The following is a 20,094-nucleotide window of genomic DNA, read 5'->3' as shown; positions in this document are numbered from 1 at the left end:
ACATTTCTTGAACTTGAAAGACACGCCCTTATTTAACAGTGTGTTATTTCACTTAATGGAATAATGTAGAGTAAAAGCAAAACCAACTACCTGCACTGTTTTGGCATCTTATGTAGTGTTGTCATCAGAGTGATGCTGTGGCAAGAAGAGCAGCTCAGGCACATCACCAGGCTCTGAAACAAGCTATGCCATTATGTGAAAGTTCCCATGAAGCCCCAGTGACTGTTGAATTATTGAATGTGAATTGCTTGAAAATGCAGTATTTCCAAAAATGCCTTTGCAAAAGACTGAAATTTTGTTCACTACTAGACGCTTCAAGCAATAACAAAACCAAAGCATGAAATCCCCATGCAACAGCAGATTAAAGAGACCCATGATAGTATAGAGTATTGCTGAAAAATAAAAATTAAGGATAATCTTGTGCTAGAAGTTTGGATTCAGTGCATCCAGAAAGATGAAGAAAATCCTAAAATAAGAGCCTATGGATTCATCTTCTGGTAGCATGAAGTGTAGCTTGCTTCCCCATGTTTTCACTATGGCCATCCACTCAGTGGAGTCAAAATGATTTGGCTCACTGCTGTGAGCTCTGTTCCGTTTACTGACAGGAGACATCACTTCTTTGCTGCCAAAGGGCTGGGATGTGTGCAAAGCAGGAGGACTTGAGCTTTGCCCTTTCCCTTCCTTCCCCGTCTTTTTCCCTCTCCTTCCCTTTCCCTTCCCTTCCTTTCCCTTCCCTTTCCCTTCCCTTCCCTTCCCTTCCCTTCCCTTCCCTTCCCTTCCCTTCCCTTCCCTTCCCTTCCCTTCCCTTCCCTTCCCTTCCCTTCCCTTCCCTTCCCTTCCCTTCCCTTCCCTTCCCTTCCCTTCCCTTCCCTTCCCTTCCCTTCCCTTCCCTTCCCTTCCCTCTCCTTCCCTTTTATTAACTGTGCTTTGCTTTGGGACAGCAAAACAGCTATTTTATTACTGTGATCCTGCCAGAAGGCTGCGATGCTGGAGAACTCAGACAGAAGGTCTGTCAATCTATACCTAGCAACTTGTATACTCTGCATTTCATATTAGCCAGTTTAATAGGACTATGGGACCTTGTTCTCTTGCTGGTAGAATATATCTTTTATTTAAGAAGAGGAGCATAGGTATTGCTGTTCTGCTTAGATGCCTCTTGGGAACTTTCTTTAACATCTACAGCCTTTTTCTGGCAACCCATTTGTTCTCTAACAACAACAGGCTGGGAGTTGTGATAGATCCCATTTAGTCTTTTGAGAAACAACTAAATTCTGTGAGTTAACTTGTCTTCTTTTACCATCTAAGGAATATTGGCAGGCTGCAACCATTTTCCTCTGTTAGCCCTTGAAATGATTCTTCATGCTTTTGTCACATAATTAAAATTAGATTATTGCAACTCCCTGCTGGCTGGCCTTAGAGCTTTGTAAACACTCCAGCTGGCCCATAGGTTCATAGTGAAAGGGATGCTCTATATTCTTTCTTTGTCCTCTCTTCTCTCATCTGTGTTGAAATCACTGCACTTGCTAACGGCCAGCAGAATGTATTTGGTTATTGCTTTCTAAGGGCAGTGAACATAATGTTAGAGACATTATGTGCCAAAGTCTCTCTCAAGCTTTGCTTCAAAGAATCTGGGTGCAAGAGGGTTCAATCTATTCTCTCTTTGTTGGTGAAGTCTCTTTTTGCTAAAAGTAGAAGGGAAACAACGGGGAGGGAATGGAGTACAGGCTCTCCTAATACAGCATTCAAATGGAAAATGCATACACTTACATGATTTCAAAACCAGGGACTGACTTCCATTGGCCAGTATGTAATTGTCATGGACATTATGCAGTTGCTTCTTCTCCTACGACAAAATTACTCCTTTCCACCCTAAAAACTGGAAAACATTTTGAAACAACAACAGCCCCTACCACAGCTCGGCTTTCTGAGTTCAGTAGGCTGCTTTCCTGGCTGACTTCTTTTTGTGTCACATTTGCTTAGGGACCATTACTCCCACATTCACATCCAGCCACTTCTGTCTTATAAATCTTGTATGCAACATTGTAACTGTGTGAGATTTGCTTGATGAGTTTGTAGGGATTATTGTATTAAAGTTCTCAAGGGCCTGAATGACTAATTTTTAATGTGAGAGAACAATGCAGGGATAATGGCACTTTAAAAGGAAGTAATACTAATGGCATAGTTTGTGTTTGGATGAGATTGCTCAAGTTACTGTCACGTATAGAGATCATCTCTTAGTATCCTCTGGTTTTATGAGCCCATAACCTCTCAGCTCTGTAATCAGCTAGTCCAGTAAGCACTTAATTTGCTGAAGGAGAAATACAATGGTGAAGAAGCTCCAACAGGCAGTAAAGCTGGCTGTGTTGGATTCGCCATAACTGTCACAGCCTCATCACCTTCACTGAGCCCAGAGTATGTTTGTTAGGGTCGAGTTTTTACGTAGTCTTGGCCTGCCAGTGTTACAAAACGGTGACTATGGATGCAGAACCACAGCAGTAACACTAGAATAGCAACGTTCCCTGTATTTCTGCTTCGCCTTATCACTTGTATCAATGATTTATGTTCCAGCATAGTCACCTCTCTGCCCAGTCACTTTTTCTGTGCTATCTAGTCTTTTGGGCACCGATATTTAGTTGCCCAATACTGTTACTAGCCAGGGGCTTGCTTTTTAAATCCCTTGGACGGATTTGCAGAATGACTGCTCCCCCACCCAGCTGAAAGTGGGAGCACTGCAGGTCTTTGGCAGCTCCGCAAATCAAGACTGCAGCTCCTAGAAGTCTGTAAACACAGTTGATTCTTACACTCCGCTTCCTGCCACGGTGCAGTTTGTGACTGCTGGCAGCCACAACACAACATGAGCTCCATTTCTGCTTTCCGCTGTCCCACTGGGGCTTTTGCTAACATAAATACGTTACCCCGTGTAAGAAAGTGAGCAACACCACGGCTAATGCAGCGATCATCTTCTCCTATGACAGAGGCGGTATTTGCTGTGCTCTTTTGCCTTCCCAGTGCAAACATTTCCGCTGAGGAACTCACCGCTGCGGTGCTGGCATGTCACCGCCTTTGAACGGGGACGGTGCCAGCCTCCCAGCCAGCCGCAAGCGCGCGGAGCCAAGGAACCGTGTATCAGGGCCTGTGCATGTGTCAAGGACAGGTTTCCCAGCCTGAAATGTCAAAGCAACTGTTTCTCCCTCAGGAGGTGCATTTGTCTCTATGGTGAAGAACATGTATTATCACAAGTGTTGCCTTTGAGCTCAGAGCTGGATAAAGACCAAACAGACGCTGAATCCAGCAAAATTTCAGCATCCCCCTCTTCAGAAACATTCACATCCTCTGACAATTTTTTTCTTCCAAGAACCAGTCTGCTTCCAAAAGGAGTGAGCTGAACATTGACCAACACAGTCCTTGCTCCCAGACTTTACATGACAACTGCTTGGAAAGCAACATTTAAAGTTTGTTCTGCTGAAAACTACTCTCAAACCTAGGGCCCTTGTTAGCCATCTCCAAATGTTTTCTGATCATGACCCCACTGCAAATTGGGACTCCGCTTCTCGTGAGCCCTTGACTCCAAATATTGGCACAGATAAATGGTCTCTAACTGGGCTTTCTACTTTGCTCCTAACGTTACAGACCCCACACGGAGACACAACCCCTCGTTTCAGACATACGGCTGCAGAGTACTTCAGCTTGCTTCAGCCAGCTGCTGGGGCTTTGCAGAGGACTTTGCAGTGCTGCTGCTGCTGCCTGCTCCCAAAGGCACGAAGGGGGGAAACTGATTTCAGCATGTCAGCAAGTCAGTTCGCAGCCCTGCTCTTGACCACACACCAGCTTCCTTCTGGGTCTCAGCTGTTGACTCTGAGTTAGTTACTGCTGCCAGCCAAAGGAGCCAGGACCTGCAGGGTACTGAACACTTAAAACACCTCGTGATGCTGCAGACATGCATGCTCGTAGAATAAAACAGGCAGCTAAACGTAAGGAGATGGATGGTTACTTTATCACTTGACTGAAATGGGCAGGAGGAAAATCCCCAGTTGTCTTTCACAAGTAATTTCATGTTCTCTCTCCTGTGTTGCTGTGATCATGTTTTTCTCTTTCAAAGTAACAGGAGAAAGGGTGGTATGGGGGTTTTATTTCTTTTTTCTTCTTTTTTTTTTTTTTTTTTTAAATTAAGACATCTGGGCAGTGACCCAATCAAAGCTTCATCTCCCTAATAGAAGTCTGTCTGACCATAACTTGCATATTCCATTTTTCATTCACAGGCAAAGGCTATCTATTGTCCAAGTATTTTTACTCTGCCATAATCAAAATACAAATTCTAGCTTAACTTAAAATAGACATGTCAGAAACACTTGACATGACCTGCATGCCTGTCAACAAGTGATAATCAAATTTCCTTGCCATACTAAAGTTGGGCAGGAAACATTTCTTTTTTTAAAAAAAAAAAAACACAGCCTATCTGGTTTCCATATCATATTGAATTTCTGAGACACAATGGGAGTTTTTTCTTTTATGCAAAGGAGTTACAAAGGAGTATGAGCAGTTAAAGGGATGTCTGCTGAAGCTGGGATGAGGGCAGGAGGCACACTTCTCTTTGAAACAGCCTACATGCAGCGTTAGTGAAACTTAAAAGAGCAGAGGGGAGGGTTATTTCTCTGCTTTTTCTGTTTATTTATTATGTAAATGCAGTTTCCCTTGTATAAATATTTAGCTTCTCCCTTTCTCTCTGAAAATCAAACAGCAGCAGGGGTAAAAAAGCAGGGAATGCAATTGCAAAATTGGCATTACAGTGGGTTTGTGCAAGTTTGGGAGCAGAAACAAACTGTAGTGCATGTGTTATGAAGGTAAACCCAAACTGACACTGTCCCTTACAAAATTATTGGAAAAGAAATAAGACGGTGCCAAAAGGAAAGTTCAGACAGAGAAGTTTCTTTTAAAAGGATACATTAGCAATGTTCTGCAGAAGAAGGAGAGAAGATAAAGGTGTAAGGAAAAAGAAGTTATTCCAGCAACTTTCTGCATAGGCTTCCTCTGGAAGTGTTTGCCAGAAACAAAGAGCACATCCCAGCAATATAAACAAATAGGCCTGTGCAGTACACAGTTAAAATTATCAATGTCTCACTAACTTGTGATCCAGACTAAGCAGGGCATTAAACAATCCAAAAGAGCACAGCATCTTCTATTCCTGAAGAGACCGAAAGGGTACATTGACATAACAGTTTCCAACAGCTGTCATAACAGCCTGCGCAGGGTCGTGCCGGAGCTGATGGACAACAGCCTCTTGCACACTGAGCGCTGGAGCCATGCTTCGTGGGGCTGCGTGTTGCCAGGTTCAGCTCTGCTTACCGTGTACAGTATATCACAGCTTAATCCCTCTGGGATTGTCTATGTCCTCCTCTGAGGGGTTCTCCCACATGCCCTTTTCTGGTTTTGCCAAGGCAGAGGAACGCCTGTCCCTGCCTCCTTCATTTGATTTTGCCTGTTTCAGCTTCTGACCTAAAATGGCCCTGCTCACCCAGCGGTGTGATGAGATGCGTAGAAGACGACTTTTCCTTTCCGTGCTAATTGCATTGCTTTGGGGTGTAAAAGTTCCAAGCCTCTGATACATACAGCACTGAGAACAAAAGCATCTGGTTGTCGTGACATTGCTGCTCTAAGACATGAATTTACTGCGTTAAAAACCAAGACACTTATTTATTTGAACAAAATCCCACTAAATTCAATGCAACTGTACTGAGAGGAATCTACAGTGAGGTCTGCGGAACAGAAAAGCTCACAATTATCAAATAATTATCCCAGAAACCCCCCTGCTGTGGGAGAGACTGTGGCCCCTGTTCCCGTCAGACAGGAGAAGGACCACAGACCACTTTGGCACCCCTCTTTGCCTAGCCTTCACCCCAGCTCTGGGTGGACTGCCGTTCCTCTCTGAAAAGACCCTCTATGGAAGAGGACCATTCCAATCCACCCTGGAATACTTCAGCAGGGTAAAATGGAGGGCAAGCTGCCCACAAACACGCATGGTAAAGTATGGAAAGTAGATACCAGCCCTCCTCAGCTGATGGATGTTCCAAAATAAATGCTGCAGGAAGAGACCTTGCTCCTATCCAGCAGCACAGCTTCAAGGGGGACATTCTGCACCACGAGCTTCCCTGACCAGGTGTCACCATGGGACGTTTGCAGATACAGCATCAGGATGTCTTGACTCTTTCCTGTGGATTCATGGTGCAGGTGAAAGAGTGAATTCTGAAGATCAGTTCACTTGTCCTCTTGATGTATGCAGTTTGAGGGACCTGGAGTCTGGGTCTCTGTAAGTCCAAGAAAATGGCAAACACCATGTAATTTCTGGGTGGAGAAAGTGAGAATGGCACCTCAGGGAAGCTGAGTAGCATCAAAAAATCCCAACTTTTTTTGTAGAGATGCCACCTAGATTCTGACTCTTAGACAAAAACAGATTTGCAATGCAAAAGCCAGAATTTAGAAAAGCCTGATTGCAGAAGGCTAGGAAAGATGTCAAATGTCTGGTCCAAACTATGGTCTGAAAATACATGAAAGGAACATGGATAAAGATGATGCCAGATGTGTTAACCAGTTTTCCGATTATTTGTCTTCGCAGATGGCAATTTGTGTCACTGTAATGGTTAAATTGCTTCTGGACTTTTTCCTTTCTGTTTCTCCAGTTACAGCTGTCCCTTGCTGTCCTGATGCTGGACAACGTACTAATGCCCCCTGATATGCCAGATGTGGACATATGCCATACTTTACTGGAGGGGATAAAACCTCCAAAAAGCAGCAGGAATGGTAAATCTCTTTTCCTCTTGCCTCTCTCTCCCAAACTGACTCTGTGATTGCATTTACAAGGCAGAATTAACACTTGGGACAAGAGAGTCAAAGGATGCGGAACTCATATTCTAAGCAAATAGTGCAGAGTAGCTGCAAGACTTTTGGCACCTGACTGTGATGAAGCTTTTAAGAGAATTTCCTGCTGAAGGGACCTGAATTACTGGAGATTACACACACATCATGGTCCATTTGCACACTTCCAGATAAAGTCCCTTTCAGGCAATTGTAAAATGCAAGTGTTTCAACCATTTCCCTAGCACTAGTATAGACAAAAATAAGAAGAAAAAGGCTGCAGAGGACGACTCACAGAGGCTGGGGATTACTGGAAGGAACATGAAACCATGAAAGGTGTGTATGCCCATATTTCCTCTAATGCTCACAGCAACTGCGGAGTAAGCAACTGGCCACTCCTAGTATGACTAATGGTGTAATCACTTAAGGACTTATTTCCACAGGAGTTCATGAAAGTTAGATCAAAATTAACCACAAAGTTTAAAATAGAAATGCACACTATCTGCTTCCACTTGCAGTGACTATTTCAGCATATGTATGAGTTTAAGCACGCACACAATTCTGTTGAATGAGAGGTGATGCTTAAAAATGTGTGCTCACATTAATTGCTTTTCTGAAGTGGGGTCTCCATCTGTCCATACAGAGCTGCACCTCCAAAGTCTTTGCAACTTTACTTTGCAACCATTAGTTTTGGCTCCATGGGAAGCTACTTAAAATATCTGAATTAATTAAGTCAGATCTGTACAGCAGAAAAAGGGATCAACAAAATATGGTCACTATGGCAACAAATATTTCCTGGATGTAGTTTTGCTTCTAATCAGCAATGGCCTCCCCATGTTCCTAACCACAGCAAAAGGTGTCAGGCTTTTCTTCTCTCTTTCTTTGTTTGTATTGAAACTTCCTACAGAGTAAGACGGTAAATGTAATGTCCAAGTATTTTACACAAGTGTCACTTTTCAGTAGTATTTTACACTAGTATAAAAATTATTAAGAATGTGAAACAAGGATCCATCATTTTCCTTTCTTCTTACCTCCCTCCTGCCACCCCAGCACAGCAAGAGCCTCTGCCACACTGGGAGATTCCATGGGCTCTGACTCCGAATTCAGATATTAGTGACCCCTTCACCACTAACATCAGCTGAAAGCAAGACTAGAAAAATGAGGGCACAAACCAACCTGTTGTTCTCAACAGACAGTGTTGGCTGACCCCCATGTCCACACTAAGCAAAAATAGAAAATAAAAGGTGCTGACACTTTGCCAGACCCTCTGCAAAATACACTCCTGGCCATGTCAATCACAAAAATGTGACCCTACGTGCAGTACATGGTAGAAATATCCAAGTCATGTCTGTGCGTAGTCTCTGAACTTGCCAAACGTGGCCACAACTTCCTCGGAGTTTTGCAAATGCCATGGTTTCTGGACTGAGTCTTTGGTGGGTAGTAGATAATCTCAGAGGCTTTTGTGAGCCTGTCTGCACTTCAGCAGAGCTCAAAGATACCAAGGGGTTTTCTGAGCTGTCTTCCTTTTTTCTGGTGTTTTTGGGGTTTTTTTTCCTTTTTTTTCTTGAGTAGGTAAACCAACATTTTTTAAATGGTTTCAGACACCAGTCTTGCCCATTGCCAAATGAAAGGGCATATCTAGGACAGGTGTGTTTCCTCTCTGGTTTTACTTCCCTGTATTTTTTTAAACAGTGGCCTCAAAGGTATGCGGTCACAGTGTCTGTGTCCAGGTATTGCCTTCCCTTCCCTTAATGACTAGCAAATCCGTTGGCATTGTCAACCAAATGCAGCAAAGGAGGTCAGTTCTCAGAGACAGTGAAGTTTGTACAAATTCCAGGAAAACAATTCTCTCGCAGAGAAAAGAGATCCTTTCCATGCTCTGACTGTCAGAAAAGTTAGATCAGTCTTGTTTGCTGTCCGAGAATCCATGTTAGTGCTGGGGCAAGAGGGAAAAGAAGCACACATGCTTATGTTATGATTGCCCCAGTCATGGGAGTAGCTTTGGTGGGATCTGACGCCTTTTATAGACACTGATATCGATCAGGGCTATGTATGAAATCAGCCTTCACACCTCCCAGTGTGCCTGACCCTTGCCAGTCTTACATGAACAATTAAGCAGTTAATATTCATCTTTAAGTATCTCTTCACAGTTACCTGTGCCTGTTCAGATATGTGCTTTTAGACTGAGATCACACTCCAACGCACATTTATTTATTTATTTGCGATCATTATCATGGTATATTTTGGAGACTAGAAGATATATCTGTTTATGCAAAAGAGGCATTACGTGTGTAAAGCTCCAGCCACACCACCCACGCAACCAAAACTGCAGCAGAGCGGCACAGAGATGCCAGAAACACATGGTTAACCTCTGGTTTGCAAACTTTGGGCTTTGTGGTTTTTTTTGTTCTTGCATCGACCCAAAAAATTCATGCTGGCAAAGGAGCTGTAGTTGAAATAAGGCATTTAGAAAATCAGTAACAAAATGCTGGAGCTGACATGACTACTTTCCCTCTAATCTTTAGCTTTCAAGCCCCTCCTGACACAAGTCACCTTCTGGGGACAGTAGAGAGAGGAAAGGAAACTAATGCCCTCTCACCCACATCGGCACCCACCGCAGCAGTACCAGTGTGCTAGCCCAGGCTGCTCTGGGAGCTTACAGCTGGATTTTTGGTATTATATTCTCTTACTTAATACAGTTTTAAAAAAGCAAATATTTCTAGTAGAACACAATGCTGCCAGACCTGTCCTATATTAAAGAATAACCTCACTTCTCCCCACAAGCAAGTAGGTCGTGAAAATCTGAAGTCCTTTACGGCTGCATTGAGAGGGCACCCCTGCCCCCAGCGTGGCTGTTTGTTAATGGGGTGACAACTGCAATGTAGGGTTATCTGACATTTGTTTTCTAATGCACATGCTGTTTAAAAAAGAGTAACTAAAATGTAAATAAATGCAAAGGAATCCTGGGAACAGAGGTTCTATGAAGAAACCACTTAATGAAAAACACCCATATTGCTCCGTATTGTGTCACTGACCAAATATATATGTTAATTCTTCTAAGCCTCATTTGCCTAACAGCATGGAAACTGCCAGCATTTTAAGAACTGCTATCAGATAACTTGAAATGACATTAGACAGACCATACAAACAGCAGGCAGGCTCTAGCGACTGTGCTCATGAATCTGATCCTAAAAGGCGCAGCGTGTTTTCACTACACGTAGACTTTGAGATGGCTGGACACCACCTGAGTCCCTACAGGTCTGTGGTAAGAGACATTACGGCGCGTACTGCAAAAATGGGGCTCTGAGAAATTTCACATGTATAAGAACTGATCTGACATTTTAATTTATACCCTTGCCAGTACAGGGGGTTGTTTTCCCTACTTCTATTTTCTCGTACTTTGTTGTCGATTCTTAATCAGCCAGATGAGAAAATTGTTGCATAATACCTGGATTTCCCTTTTAGGAATGTTTTCCTGACACTTCCAGGGTCACAACAGTACAGAGAAACCCCAGGCTAGGACTCTCTGTGCTACACGCTAACACAAAACAATCACAGAGACAGGCAGTATGGGTCTGAACCACAGAGATACTCTGAAATCTTGAAAATACTTATGCATGTACTGAACTTAGAATAAGGAATTCCATTATTTTCAAGGGGCTTTCGCACATGTTTAAGAAGATGCCCACGAGACAGGATAGCAGCACAGACAAAACTACTAAAACTACACATGGGGGACTTTTGTGGAACCGGGAAGAGAACAGAACAACCCCCCAGAACAAACTCTGTACTCCTGCTGCACAACCCTGTATACTTTCACAAAGAGTTCCTCCCCTTAAATAAGATTATGAAAATATTTTCCCATCCCCCTGCACAGAACAGCAACTTTAAACAACTCCTCCTACTCGCTAGTATTTCACATGAACTTCTAATCTGGTTGCATTTAGCTTCTCTAGTTTTTTCAAGCTAACTGTCCCGCACCCTCGTTTTAATAAAACCTGATTAACACACTTGAGAGTCAAACATGAACAAAAAATCTCCCATTCCCTCCGAAGTATGGCATTCATGAAGATATCATGAATAAGTAAACATTCTCTGGGGTTCTGTTTCTTTTGTCTAGCTTATTGGTGTTGAGAAACCTTCTTCTTCATTTATTTATGTTGGTATTTTATTTCCTTATTGAGTTTCAAAGATGAACAGAGAAAAATAAATACCAAGGAAAGAGCTCATAGGCTGAAATGACCAAGGTTTTTCCCAGGGAGGTTAGAAAAAACTGTGCTTTAATACTAAGGTTCTGGTGCCTCTTTATTTCTTTTAATACACCTGCTTTCTATATGGAGTGCATGTCAGTCTGTGTATGACAGTAGCTAGCAAGCCACTGTAGCAAAATCCTATTAATCAATGTGCAGCAATCCAATTTCTTCTTATAATTCTGATTTAATGATATTGCATTCCAGGCCCTTAAATTACTATTGTGCCTTGAAGTCACGCAATCCTGCCTAGTCCAGGCTTATTCAAATGGCAGAATACGTACAGAGCAGACAGCAAGTTGGGTTTGCACAGACCTCACCGAGGTCACTGACACACTCCTGCAGCACATCCAACATTCCTTACCTTGTTCCAGATCCGCTAGGGAGACATCGCACTGCAACACACTTGCAGTCCCAGTGGGAAGGCAACGTGGCAGATCAGGGCAGCAAGCAGACTCATTCTTGCTTACCTGACCTTGCAGAACCCCTTAACAGATCTCAGTAAAATGATCAGATCTCAGCAAAATTATTGCTCAGACTCTCAAATTTAAAAAGTGATTAGCTGGTAAACCTCACTGAAAATTAACAGACCTTGACAAATGCTAATTGGGTAGGCAGGATGCTTATCTTAGGACTGAAGAGATAGTCTGCGTTTTGTGTCTGAGAAAATCTAAGCACTATATACCTGAGCCTCATACGCAATTAATACAAAATTTTAATTGTTTCATGCTGACAGGGTCCGTTTTTCAAAGCCATGAGAATTCTTCAGTAGAATTAAATTCGATTTGACCCTTGTACATGGCTAACCAATACCTTTACTGCAGCACTAACTGTTAACACACTCACAGCTGTAGTTGCTTAGTAAAGGTCCTTTCCAGAGATGAAAACGGAGGCATTAGAGTGCGACATACTTTTTGTGTCCTACTTCATAACCTCACCCCTTAGATGAACTGTGAAACTTAAGACTAAGGGACAAACATCACTAAACCAGCCAAACAGTACTATTTTTATTCTCATGACAAAGTCAAAGGGGTTTTTTTTACTGCTTTTCAGAGGCAAAAGTCATGTCTCTTCCAACTGAAGACAATAAAGCCTGTAAGGATGCTTAAAAATCTCACAATACCTTACCGGCTTGCAGCAATGAGTATATAGATGCTACATTGACGAAACATCAAGCAGTAACATGCTCAAATTTCCACTTGTACTGCAAAACAAAACAAAGGAACCCCCAACCTGGTGCATAATTTTGAAGCTGTAGCCTTTGGGGCTAGGGTCTTACAGGTTAAAAAGAATTTTTGACAGAATTTGACTTTTAAATTTGTAGGACAAATATAGAAAGCAACGGTGATCCAGTGCAGGCAGAGCTCCTCCTTTCCGAGTCACTCGGTGCAAATGTTGCAGGAAGATGGGAGAAGTGCTGTATACCTGCAGGTGTCACCAAGCGAAGGTACTACAGAGATGCTGACCTTTCAAAGGGGTGTGAAGAAAGCCTCCATAATCTTTCTCAGCTGAAGATTTATTCCACTTCAGTGTTAGGGCCAAGTTGTAACCTGGCTCATTCTACCTACCAAAAAAAAGCAAAAAATCCCAGCCAGAAAAAAATATCTCTGAAACAGAAAAGATAATCTGCTCTGACAGTCCTTGAAGAGGAATGCTGTGTCACAGTGGAGAGCTAGCTGTACCACAGCAGCAGGTGGTGAGACTCAGTGCAGGCTAGAAGATCTCACCAAGATCCTTCTGGAATGAAGGCACTGAACTACCCTCACACTACACTACTTTTTTTAACAAATCACGTTTAATCCAAAAAGTGGAATCACCTAAAAACTATTGTTGTTTTGGAGCTATTTTTAGTTGAAGAAACCAAACTGCAAAGTAAACTGGATATTAAGAAGCTCAGACTAAAAATACTTGACAGCAACATACGATATCTTTGGATCCGAAGACATGGTTGAACTAGTAAACAAGCTACATACTCCTACAACGCGCTCACCAGCACGTTATGGGTGAGACTGGCAATACACGGTCCATCCACCTCCAGAGAGAGGACAGCATGTAAATGGGATGACCTCTGGCTAAAGTCCATCTACCCTCGTAAATGCTCTCCTCCAGCACTTGCAAAGGGAGTCTAAAGGTGTAGGTCTAGTCTGAGTCCCCAAGTCACGGCACGAAGGACTCCTCCATGGCCCTAGCAAAAGACACAGGGTGAGGGAGACAGAGCACAGATTTCATCCATCCTCTCTGCATGCCTTCATGCCCCAGAGACCTTCAAGGGAATGGACAGCTCTGCGGAGCAGTTCTCCCTTCTCTTTCTCTGCTCACGCTGGGATTAGCAGACATGTCCCTGGGTGGGGACTGAGGAACAATGAAAAGTTGGCAAGGGAACAATTTTGGATGCTGTTTTAGTTGCCTCAGCGGTTAGATGAAGGCCAAATTGCTTGCAAACTCAGTTTCCCCAGTACAAGCAATGCAAGGAGAACTAAATCCTTTTTAAAAAGTGTTGGGTTGAACTTGGCAAATGAGGATGTGGTATCTCCTGGCCATAAATCAGAGCCTTTCAGATCTCTGACAGGAAAGTGCAAGTCACTCCTCTAGAGGGCTGAGAGTGCATGAGGCCACAGAGAAGACAATTCCTGAGTCCAGAGCTAGGATATTCATGTGGCAGGTAATTAGTTGCTGACTAAGGACTTTCCCCAGTAGCATTCCTCCACTGTGGCTTAAGAACTGGAGGGGCTGAAGTGTGTTGGAATTAATTCTTCTCTGCATTTCTATCAACCTATCCAATTTTTTTTTCTTTTCTACTCACCTACTTCTACTAACAGATGTGCACTGTTCTATGAGCCTAACATCTAGCATACAGCTTGTCAACTATCAGTTTAATCCCTTGTAATAATAACTGACTAGGGTTTAGGGGCTCTGTCTTTCACCAGTATCCCTGTATTTCTGGTTTTTTTCCTGTTTATATTGACTGATGGCCTGATGTAATTTGGTTTAGTTTCTTTGCTTTTAGCAGTGAAGAAGAGAATCTTTTCTCAACAATATTCTTTGTAGGAGGACTTCTTGTTTTGCATACAAAACACAAGCAAGCAATGAGTTATGTGGTTGTATCAGTCCCGGCTACGCGTACATGGCTCAGCAGGCAGCTCTGAGCACTGGTTTTCCCATCACATATCACGATGGGCACGGGTGCACAACATTTTAAAGAGGCACAAGAGTGTGCCTAGAATAGAGTCACACAGCTATTACGCCGCACAAATCAACATCAATGGGATTTTGCAGATTTGTTAGGTATCTGTCTCTTAGTTGCCTGTGACCAGGACAGGTAAATATGAGAGTCTGGTGTTTCACACTCCAATTTCCTAAGCTTCAGCTAGTGCAAATCCATGTTTATTCCTTCCTCTGCACAACTGCTTTGCTTGTTGTCGACATTAAGAATCATTGTTCTCCCGACTCTCAGTGTGTCACATGGTGGGTGTGAGAGCTTTGTGATTTTGCAGGTTCAGCCTCTGGTGTCAGCACTCCCTCCATTACAGCATCATAGGACAACTTCAGTTCATGCTAGACACTAGCCTCATTCTACCTTCTGACCTGTTCCAGCACTATTCAGTATAGCACTCATGATCTGGTATTCATAAACCTTTTCCCTTGGTTGTTTTTATTTTCTACTGTTCCTTTCCATGTGTTGCCCTACTGACATCATGTGCTCAAAATAACCTTTATGAATGCATTTAACCTTCTGGGCACGCTTATCCTTCATCCCTGCTTCACCTGACATGCCTATTACTTTCCTATATATAGGCAATATGTCTTGCATCCACAGTTTCACAAGCTTTGAATTTTGTTTGCTGAATCGCTGGAATTTTGTGTCACTTCCTTCACTGCCCTTTAAAGGGAAGAATATTCCCATCAGAAACTACCCTTGATGGTCTACATTTGGTGATTCAATTGGGAATAAGTAGGTTGCAATAGGTGAAGATCATGTGGATTAGTGCTCAGATACCATAGTAAAAGGGACTTTGGAAAACAATGAGATTAATAGGTTTCAGGGGGAAAAAATCACATTATGAATTCTTATAATGGGGACGCTATCAGAAGAGAGGTGGTGGAAGCTTCATCAGTTAGCAACTTTTTGGCAGAAATCGACAATTCGAGAGCTAATCATAGATAAAGACTGTACATCAGCAAGAAGTGTGAGAAGACGACGAGGTTTCTAAGTTTCTTACACTGTGATCTGTTTAAGCACGAGTGTGCTACCTACTACTGTACTTCATGCTTCCCCAAAGTCAAACTATAGCCCCTGTAACACACCCTGAGCAGAGCAGAGGTTTGACGTCCTGCTCCTCTCTGTAACGGGATGTGGTTGGTGGAAGTGCACGGATTAGCAAACAAAGCCGTGCCTAGCCAAATATTATTAGCTGGATGTTTTCACGGAGCTATGGCATTATGGAACTTCAGCAGAAATGTAAGTCTCACTGACCAAACTGATGGTCTTAGTAGGTTAACAGCAAAATCATTACTTTTATTTTCATCCCTATCTAAAAATCATGGAGTTTTAGGCCCTAGGCATTCTAATAAAAGTGTTAGCAAATAGAATGTGTGTGTGTGTATGTATATGTAAATATATAGAGAAATTCCAACCGCGTTTAATTGATGGTGTACTGAATGTTCTGAAGACCACTATTATTTACTGAAATAGAGCCCTAGCAAGACTGACTAGTGTGCAACATAATCAGGGGTCTTATGTTGTTTTCAGAAACCTAATGAATGAACACATAGCATTCACTGGTTTCCGACATGACAGGCATATGGTGCTCATAAATAAATAAAGAGCATGATATTACAGTTATGCTGATACCAGTGAGTGGTAACATTTGGTAAGCTGGCAAGTTGTCTCTTCTATCTTACCTTGACAGCAAAAACATAAAATCTCTGAGTAACAACAATTTATCATAACTGATAGCTTTTGGAGCTTCCTCTCACTAAGTCGTGTTACTAGGTTCCAGAGGAAACATTAGACCACTTTTTAATGTATAGCTTCAGATACATTTTTTAAAACCATTAAAATTACATAGAAGGTAACTGTGAGCTACAACAGCATTCAGCAACAGTATCTACATACCTGGGAGAGACTCACAGTGATACAGAAGAGCACAACTGAAATCCTGAAAATGCCCAAATAGCTGCCTACAGGACCGATACTTCTCTCAGGTTTTACAGTGGTTCATGGTACTTATCAAAATATGGGTGACCCAGGTTCAATTTCCAAATCTCTTTAGGGATTTAGGAACCTCAGTTTCACATCTCTCCCAGGAGAACACCCTACCTACACACCCCTCTTTCCACATGTCCTCACTGCTTGCCCGAACTGTCACACTTCCACCAGTGGCATCTGCAAAATTTGCAAGATATAGGAGTAAATTTCTTTCTTCCACAGTTGCATTCCAAAGCCACAACCAAATCCCAGTCATCCTGCTGTCCCATTCCCAAACACAAAATACATATTACCTTAAGCAATTGGGATAACAACATCGGGATAAGTTGCCTACTGAGCTCTCTGTAGCACAATAAATGCTGTACATCAAGTCCATGCCTTTAAATCTTTAAATTCATTAGTCTGACTGCAAACTTAGGCAGGTAAACACCATCCAACCAACAACTAACTCTAGTCTCATTCTCATCTCAGAGTTCATCCAGCTTCCTCAGTTTCCTGTGGTACCTAGAGGCCCCACAGATGAACCACGCTTTTCAAGCCTCACTGCACTGAACCCTAGCCCTAGCACAACAACACAAGCTCTAATCAGGCCAGAAAATGTCCAAAATGGGTGGCAACTGAAAGAACTACCTTCCTGGGGTGTTTGTGGTCACCTCCTTTGGGGTAAGACTAGCCTAAAATTTGGAGTTAACGTAAAGTTTAGGAGAGAAATATATTCCTGAACACTAAAGTGTTTAAGTGGTCTTTAATTTGTCTCCATGTAACAGAGGTTACCTCTCTTTGGATAAACCTAGAGTTAAAGTGAAGATTAAGACTGAGAAACAGCTGGAAGATATTTTTCTTTCTGTGGGCTGCTGAAGTAATATATAGGCTGGTGCTGGTTAACACCAAATCAGCCTCAGTTTGGTCATAAGATAGTGAAGATCATCCATCCAAGAATTGGAAGCCTGTGTTTGGGTTTGTTTGTGTTTGTTTTTCATAGGATATGCCACACAAAAATAAAGGCTTGTGTTGACAGTAGACTGAATAGAATAGAGGTAGTTCCTCTATGGCAAGGTATCACCCCTTTGGGATTTAAGTTACAATTCTCGAGGAATCCCAAGACTGGAAAATCATACCCTAGATTCTGTCAGGACCACCAAAGTAGGAAGAGGTCTGATGTTGGCAGGGATGAAAGGTAAAACCGAGTTTTGAGGGGTTACTCCTCGATAGTAGAGGTTATCTTCTTGTGATAGTGTTAGTGCTAGTGATACAGCTGGTTTAGAGGAAAGAATGGGCTGGGGAACTGTATTTATTCCTGAATTTTATTGGGATTGCCATCTTAACTTGAGGATGTGAATACAGTAGTAGAATGGCTGTAGCATAGCTTATAGGATGTATTTTGATCTGTTAATGGCCAGGGTCACTTCTGGTTTTAGAAACGAGGATGTGTTATCCTGCCCCAGTAGGATGAAAACTGTACTGTACATGCTTGGGATCACAGCAGTAACAATTCTTGTGCTGAGGCTGCCGTTAGTGTTTGATTTAAGGACAGAGCTAAGGTCTGAGAGAGAACTGGGTGGAGAATTGTGTGACCATCTTAATCCTTGAGGGAATATCAAACAAGGAGGACCATAGTCGTGAGATTGTGCAGGATACTTACAGGATAGCAGAGTCACCTCTTTCAACTTTAAACTACTGTTAGGTTGAAGATTGGGATAAGAGTGTGAGAGAAATGAGATTACAGAATTGTGGTTCCAGGACTGCTGGGGTTTGCAATGGCTGTGGCACCAATGACAGTTGTGGACCAGTTTAGGAAAAAAAAAGCAAGGACTGTTGATATTCTACATGAATCCCATAGGCACCACAGAAATAGGCCGAAGTTTGGCACACAGAAAAATCTAATGGGCAACAATTTGGGCTGAAGATACACTTTCAGTTTTCATAGGGTCTGTGGGCCTTGTAGCATGAAGGCAGCATTGTACCACAATTTAGGTCTATTGCTGTAGGGGCTTCCTTGCTTAGTTTAAGGCTACAGTCGGTTGGAATCAGGTTTGTGCCTTAGGAGAAAAGGACCAGAAAAGGCTTGTTCATTACAGGACTCTGTAAAGGCTGCAAAAATAGTAAGCAATTAGGGACATACAAGGTAAATAAGTGTGAGGTTTTTTTATTAAGAAATGCATCCTAGAACTCAAGTTAACGACGGTATTGTGGTTGCGTTTGGATTTATGAGAATGACTCAGACTAGAGCAAGGGCTGCCTGGTGAGCCCTATCTAAATGCAAGAAGTTTGTCCTTTGTTGAGACGTAGATGTGGAAAGTTACAGTTTGGTTTTGGATCCTGGAAGACCTGTTGTTTCTGTTAAACCAAAAGGCTAGGGTTTGGGTTTGGGTCTGTCAAAGTCATCCGTCGTCCACTTGGGTTGAAAGAGGCAAACTCCTAAATACACCTACAATTAGTTCTGGGATAGCCAAGGGGTTTTTTTCTGGCCTTAATACAGGAGTTTGGGTAATGACTGCAAAACTAGCAAAATTCACCATTCCTGTAGATGCCACAGACACGCAGAAGTGGCTGGGAACAGCCAGGGAAAGGAAATGGGATGGGATGGGCTATGTCTGGTTTTAGGTGAAGTTCATCTTTCAGGTCCACAAAGGGCTGAGAAGTTAAAGGTACACCTAAGCGGTTTGTGTACTGCAGTACTCTACTGAACGCTGAACATCTTTAGTTGGGCTAGCACTGAAGTTCAGGTCACTGGGCCAGAGTTTAAGGTTACCATTTGCCCTTGGATCAGAAGCAGCTGGTGTGTCAGGTTTAACACAATGTTCCAGACCAACACGAGCAATGCTGGGAGAAATTTTGGGGCAGAGTTAGCTGACCTAACTGGATTAAGGTTAAGGGCTTGTCATAGCTTCAGCCAAAAAGCAACGTTTACATCTGGATCCTGCTAGGGTTGCTAGGCTTCAACCTGAGTTTGTCCTGACATATTAAACCAAATGATTTAATCTGGAGAGCCTGAAGGATCAAGCAGGGTCGATCAAGTCTGAAAGATCAAGGTGACAGCATGGCCTAGTATCATAGAGGGTGTGAGAACTGGGACAACGACTGCTGAAAAAATCAAATGGGGCCAAGGTTAGACACGGGGCAAGGAGGGCCTAGGTTTAGGGCTAAGTGTTGTCATTACGGTTAAGGTTTGGTACTGGAGGGGCTGAAGAGCTTTATGAAAGTCCCTCCTGTAACTGATGCATTGCTCTGTTTTCTAAGGGAGAAAGGGACTTTGCAGGAAAAAGTCTCGCAGATGGGGGAAGTAGGAGAAAGAGGAACAAGAGACACCAGTACTTATCAAGACTTGAGGACCACAAGGGAACGGTTTAGAAGTCTATACACATGTGCACATCTGTTTTCCCCAATCTTTTAACCTTCCTCCCATCCTTCCTGTCTCCCTGTGAGTCTCCCTTCCCCCCAACTCCCACAGCCCTCTGCCTCTCCGTGTCAGACAGACGTTCCTTTCTTTTTGTTCCTCTGACTCCTTCCCAGTCCTAGCACAGGGCAGAGGCAGCAAGAGAAAAACAAGGGAAGCAGCTTTACCACCGTTTTTCATCCTGTGTCCAAACCAGTAAAAAAAAAAGCACGACCACTACCACCACCACAATACTAATGGCAGCGTAGCCAGGGGGAGAGCGGTCGGTGAGGGTGGCAGGGGTTTCACCACGAGCCTTCGGGGAGGGATGGCAACATGTGAGGACCACCAGCCCCCAGCGAGCCGGCTGTGCCCTGCGGCCGGCCGGGCAGCCGTGCCCCCCGCAGCTC

General features: G+C 43.1%; 1 protein-coding gene across 1 annotated transcript in view; it reads left to right on the top strand.

Moving 5' to 3' along the window:
- STMND1 (stathmin domain containing 1) overlaps positions 1-20,094 on the top strand; it is a 40,617-nt gene extending 20,523 nt beyond the window's left edge. Inside the window, exon 4 of the mRNA XM_080378268.1 lies at positions 1-20,094. This exon is cut by the window's left edge and continues 11,642 nt beyond it. The gene's annotated coding sequence lies outside the window, so the exon portion shown is untranslated.

This window comes from Falco punctatus (genome assembly GCF_963210335.1).
Source record: "Falco punctatus genome assembly, chromosome: 3".
NCBI classification, from domain to species: domain Eukaryota; kingdom Metazoa; phylum Chordata; class Aves; order Falconiformes; family Falconidae; genus Falco; species Falco punctatus.
Note: the sequence above shows the minus strand (reverse complement) of the source record. Positions and strands in the feature narration are given on the sequence as shown.